Genomic DNA, 6,000 nt, shown 5'->3' on the forward strand with positions numbered 1-6,000 from the left:
AATTTGTATTTTATTATTGAAAAATATTTTAGATTGCTGGGCAGTGGTGGTGCACAACTTTAATATCAGCAGTCAAGACGCAGAGGCACGAAGATCTCTGAGTTCAAGGCCAGCCTGATGCACAGATCAAGTTTCAGGACAGCCATAGCTACACAGAGAAACCCTGTCTCAAAACAAACAAACAAATAAGACAACAACAAACCCCCAAACCCAAAAGATATTTTAAAAAATGTAGTATGTGTGATATCAGAACAGAAATAACTATGGTTGAGCAAGTATATCTCTTGTAAGCTATAGAGAGCCTTTTGGAAATAGATACAAGGTTTTTGGGTGGTATCTCCATCCTGATTTCCTTAGTGGCTGCACAAGTTTATACTCCCCACCAGCAGTGAGTAGTGGCTCATCCTCCCCACATCTTTGCCAGCATTTGCCATTGATTGATCGATCGACCCATCGATTGATTGACTGATATCTATTCTGACTGGGGTGAGATGGAATCTCAGAGTAGTTGTAATTTGCATTTCCCTGATGGCTAAAGATGTCAAACACTTTTAAAAACATTTTTTTTTTTTGGCTGTCTGTATTTCTTCTTTTGAGAACTGTCTGCTAGTTCATTAGCTCATTTTAAAAATTGGGTTGTGTTTTCCTGTTGTTCAGTTAAAAAAATTTTGTATATTTAGATATTGACCTTCTGTCAGATGTATAACTGGCAAAGGTTTTCTCACGTTCTGTAAGCTGATTGACTGTGGGGAAGCCTTTTAATTCCATGGGCTTCTGTTTGTCAACTGCTGGCTTTCTTCCCTGAGCAACTGGAGTCCTGTTCAGAAAGTCCTTACTTATGCGTACATCTTGACATGTTTGCCCTACCTTTTCCTCTGCTATTTTCAGAATTTGATGTCTTAAATTAAGGCCTTTCATTCATTTGGACTTAATTTTTATGTAGGGTGAGAAGTATAACAGGACACACTTAGCAGAACTCCAGGATAAAAGTACCATTCAGGCTGCAAAACTCAGCATGGAGACACCTCCCAAAACTAACAAAGGCCTACCCAGCAAATGCTTGTAGTGTAATGCCAGGTTCACGGAACCCTTGGCAAACACCAGGAGACGACTCGATGCAATTGCAAGAGAGCTTTATTACAAGAGCGATCGAACTCAGGACCCAAGTCTCACTGGCGCAGCAGTAGAGAAGTGGGACCCCGAGCTCTGAGTGAACAGGATTTTTAAAGGGAAAGTCTGTGATCAAGGGGTTTCCATGGCAGCAAGCAGGGGGGCACAAGCTTTGGCATTACAGAATTGCGTGAAGTTTAGCAGGGCGGGGGTGACCTTTTCTGAGGCACATAATCACAATGGCTAAGGCATATAATCACAATGGCTATTTTTCTAAACCACATCTGAAACATTGGGGAGAATTTTCCCACCCAATTTCCAACTGATTCCCATTGATTATTGCCAGGGAGTTTGTCTCTATTTTCCAAAAAGCATTTATTCTGTTATATTTCCTGGAGGCTGTTGCTAGGAGAGTTAACTCTGTTTTCTGCCAGGTGTACATTCTGTGATATTTCCTGGTACCTGAATTCAGTTCCCAGTCAAAATCCTTATTTCAAAATGGAGTTATATTCAGGCTAACTTAAACTCTTCAGTAGTTCTGGGAAAGCCTCTAAATGCACTAAGCTTGTTTTTTTGGATCCCGTAGGTCTGTTTCTGGCTGTTTTTACTGAAGTATGTCAACCCAGAACATGGTTTTTGTGCTTAAAAGCTTACCCGGAGAAAGGTTCTGGGCTACCCTGGGGTCCCAAACCCCCAGGGTCGTCTCTGGCCAGCTAAAAAAGACTTTCTGTTGGCTTATCCCCATGTCTGAGCAGTCTTCTCTGGTGGATACCCCACAACAAGAGATAAGGAGCTAGTTTCTTGTCCAGGCAACATCCAGTTTTCCCTATACCATTTATTAAAAAAGATTGTCTTCTCCAGTACACACTCTTGGCCTCTTTGTGAAAACTCAGGTGTATGGATTTGTGTCTAGGTCTTCTATTCTGTTCTTTATATAGAGATCTGTTTTAGTACCGTGCTGTTTTGTTACTATGGCCCTGTAGTATGATTGAAATCAGGTTTAGTAATGCCTCCAGCACTGTTGTTTTTGCTCTGAGTTGCTCTGGCAATCAAAGTTTGAGTTTTGTTTTTTGTTTTTTAATTTTGTGTGTGTGTTTTTTTTCAAATAATTTTAAGATTCATTTTCTATTTCTGTGAAGAATGGCATTTTAATTTTGGTGGGGATTGCACTGAAACTGTAGATGGCTTTTGGCAAAATAGCCATTTTTTGCAATATTGATTCCTCTTCTCCATGAGCTTGGGAGGACTTTCTATCTCCCAGAGTCATCTTGAACTTGATTGTTTAACTTTTCTATTGTAGAGGTCTTTCACATCATTGGTTAAGTTTATTCCAAGGTATTTAAAAAATTTGAGCCAATCTTGAATGATATCTTCCCCCAGATTTCTTTCTCAGTATGCTTGTTATTGGGATGTAGGAATGATTTTTGTGCTAATTTTGTATATTGCCAGTTTGCTGAAAGTGTTATCAGCTCTAAGGGTGCCCTGGGGGAGTGTTCAGGGTCTTCCACATATAGAATCAAATCACCTTCAAGTAAGATACTTGGACTTCTTCCTTTCCCTCCTATAGCTTTCTTACTTGTTCTCCTATCTTACTGCTCTGAGACTTCCAGCTTTGCACTGAGTAGAAGTGGAGAGACCGAACACTGGTTTTAGCGAGAAAGTTTCATGTTTTCTCCATGATGGCAGGATGTCACGGGGAGCCTTTATTATGTGGAGGAATGGCCCTTCTAGTCTGTATTTTCTTAAAGCTTTATCATAAAGTAATACTGGGTTTTGTCAGAACGCCTTTTCTACATCTCACTGAGATTTGCCTATGTTGAACCATCTCTACATCTCTGGAATAAAGCCAATTTGATCAGAGTGAATGACTGTTTTGATGTGGATTGGAACTTGATTTGCAAGTACTTTGCTTGAAAATTTTGCACCTATCCCCATCAAGGAAATTGGTTTATAATATGTGCGAGAGAGAGAGAGAGAGATATCTCCGTAAGGGTGCTTCCTTTTCTGTCTGTTCAGTAGCTTGAGCAGCATTACTGCCAGTTCTGTGAAAGTTTGATAGAGTCCAGCAACGAAACCATTAGGACCTGGACTTTATTTTGTTAGGGGATTATTTTCTTTTCTTTGAGACAGCGTCTCACTAGTGTTTGCTGGCCTGAAACTCACTCTGCAGACCGGGCTGGTCTCAGACAGGGGCCCAGCAGTTCCGACCTCCCGAGCACTGATATTAAAGGCGCGCGCCCTCTCACCCAGAAGGCTTTTCTTTTCAGTCTTGCTCTTTGCAGGGCTAGTCAGGTTGATCTCCTCAAGGCCCCCTGTATCTAAATTGCCCTACTCCCTAATTTGGGGAAAACTCCCTACTGTGTTCCTATTGAAATGCTTTTGAAAATACCTTTAGGATAAAATTCCGTTCCTTCTTTGGCCATGGTTCTTAGATTTGTCATTTCACAGTGTTCAGCCATTTAGGAAGCACTGCTTATAGTTTCCAGTTCTTCCCTTCATCTTCCAGTTGTCCTGTCCTTTTGTAGTCTCTTATTTATGACTTTTTCATATCTTTTATTTTTAATAATGTATTTATTAACTTTGAGCGCTCTATCTGCACGTACACCTGCGTGCCAGAAGGGGGCATCAGATCCCAGTATAGATAGTAAAGATGGTTATGAGCCACCTTGTGTCTGCTGGGAATTGAACCCAGGACCTCAGGAAGAACAGACAGCGCTCTTAACTGCTGGGCCATCTCTCCAGCCCCTTCTTTCATTTTTCTTCTGGGATTTCATGTACTTCATTCTACTCGGAGATCAGAAACATAGCTGCCCCGTGCTACGAGCCACTCGAGGCAGGTGAACAGGCAAGCTCTAGGCCGGCAGGTGACCTCACCCTGACTTGCCTGGGCCTGGACGGAACTCAACAGGTAGACCAGGCTGTCCTCAAACTCACAGAGCTCTGTTTGCTTCTGCCTTCCAAAGGCTGGGGTTAGAGCTCTGTGCCACCACACCTGGTCCCTGGGAAGCTGGGTTGAAGTCCCGTTAGAAATGAGCCTGGGGTTCTTGAGAAAAACGATCACAGCCCGGAGGCAGAGGCAGGCGGATCTCTGCGAGTTTGAGGCCAGTCTGCTCTACAAAGTGAGTCCAGGACAGCCAAGGCTACGCAGAGAAACCCTGTGTGGATCACGCAAGATAATTCGGCAGGGCAGAAGTTTGACCGCTGCGGAAGGGCGCACGGCTCCGTGAACGCCAGGAAGCGCGCTCACCCAGAGCGTCCCCGCGGGGCAGAGGGCTCCGGGCTCGGCCGCACAGTCTGGCTTAAAGCAGGGTGGGTGTCAAGCGGCCCCGCGCCCTTGAGCGCACAGATCTTTTCGTTTCAGGACGGTGCTGACTCAGGAGGGATTTTTGACCAAACGGATTTTTGACGTTCCTGGGGCTGGAAAGACGGCTCGGAGGTGGCAGAGTCAGTTTGTGGGCACAACCCCCAAGGTCAGGTCGGGTGGCTCACACCAGCTCCAGGGGCTCTGCGCTCACAGGTGCGCACCCGTACACGTGCCTGTGCGCACACAAAATTAAAGATAATTTGAAAACCGGAAGGGCGTCTCCCCCGTCTTATTTAACCCTGATAGAGAAGACGGCACAGTTCTTTCGTGGCTCACGCAGCCCCGGGCTCGCAGGGCCCTGTGCGGCCAGGAGGAGCGTGAGTGTGGCCTAGTTTTGACTGAGGTTTCGCGCTAGAATGGCAGAGACTGCCGGGGGGGGGGGGGGGGCGGGACAGGCGGTGCCCGTGTGCAGCTTTCAGACGGTAGGAGGGGAGAGGGCCACCCGTGTTTGTCCACCTATCATCTTTCCTGTCCCCTACCTATCATCTGTGTGTTAACCACCCGTCTAGTTATCAGGCCTCTCTCAATCTGTTTACCTGTCGAGCACCTTCCACTTACCTACCGGTCGCTTGCTAATTAGCTATCAATAGATCGGGATCATCTATCTACCCTCTGTTTCTCTGTCATCAATAATTTCCAGACACGAAGAGCGGGACAAAACACTGCCCAGCGTTGACCCTAGGTAAAGGGAAGGATCAGTGTTGGCTGCGCTGCCGGGACGATTTCCGTTTATTTCCTCCCTAGAAAGGCCAGCGCTGGCAGAGGGAGAACCTCGCCTCCTCCCGAGCTGCTCTGAAGTTGAACAGGTTCTGAGCGGGACGCAGGGCGCAGCGGGCGCCGCTTTGGGTGGTTCTGAATTTCACTGTGTTTCGGCGTCAACGCCTGTTCTGCTGCCTGCCGGTGTTCACGGCCTCAGTCCGGCTCTCCGTTAAAACAGAAACCACCCGGATTCGATCTCGCTTTCGTTTCTTAAGTACTTAGTTTAATGTTTTCTAAATAATGAAACAGAAACAAGGAAGAGAGCAAGAAAAGGAGATGCTTCCCTGACCGGGAATCGAACCCGGGCCGCGGCGGTGAGAGCGCCGAATCCTAACCACTAGACCACCAGGGAAGAGGTGCTAGGAGCTTTCTCACGCTGCTACACTAGGCGACGACAACGGTGACGCGCAACTGAAGCTCCGCGGGGAAGCAGCAACCAGGAACCTGGTGAGTCGCTGCCGGGGAGAGCGCGGCAACGCAGAGCGGAGGGAAAGCAAACAAACAAACAAACGAACAAACACGCAAAAGGTATCGGTTAGGTTTCTGAACGGAGGAAAATTAAAGAAAGAAAAACAAGCAAAAACTACTGTGTCAGAAGTGGGATTCGAACCCACGCCTCCATTCGGAGACCAGAACGCCCATAGGGAAGGCTTGCCACCTTGAGTCTGGCGCCTTAGACCACTCGGCCATCCTGACACCCGGCAGCGCTGGCCTTTCTGCTGGTCCTGGTGCTTGCGATGATACCGCCCCCCCCCCCCCCCCCCCCC

General features: G+C 46.7%; 2 non-coding genes across 2 annotated transcripts; both read right to left on the minus strand.

Annotated features, from left to right (window-relative positions):
• Positions 1-5,513: 5,513 nt before the first annotated feature.
• Trnae-cuc (transfer RNA glutamic acid (anticodon CUC)) lies at positions 5,514-5,585 on the minus strand. The gene has a single exon. It is a non-coding gene; the product is annotated as a tRNA-Glu (tRNA).
• Positions 5,586-5,822: 237 nt separating this feature from the next.
• On the minus strand, positions 5,823-5,929 carry Trnal-caa (transfer RNA leucine (anticodon CAA)). Its single transcript has 2 exons — positions 5,892-5,929; positions 5,823-5,868 (listed from the first exon to the last, which is right to left on the minus strand). It is a non-coding gene; the product is annotated as a tRNA-Leu (tRNA).
• Positions 5,930-6,000: the final 71 nt, after the last annotated feature.

This window comes from Psammomys obesus, unplaced genomic scaffold, assembly GCF_907164565.1.
Source record: "Psammomys obesus unplaced genomic scaffold, mPsaObe1.curated_primary_1811, whole genome shotgun sequence".
Lineage (NCBI taxonomy): Eukaryota > Metazoa > Chordata > Mammalia > Rodentia > Muridae > Psammomys > Psammomys obesus.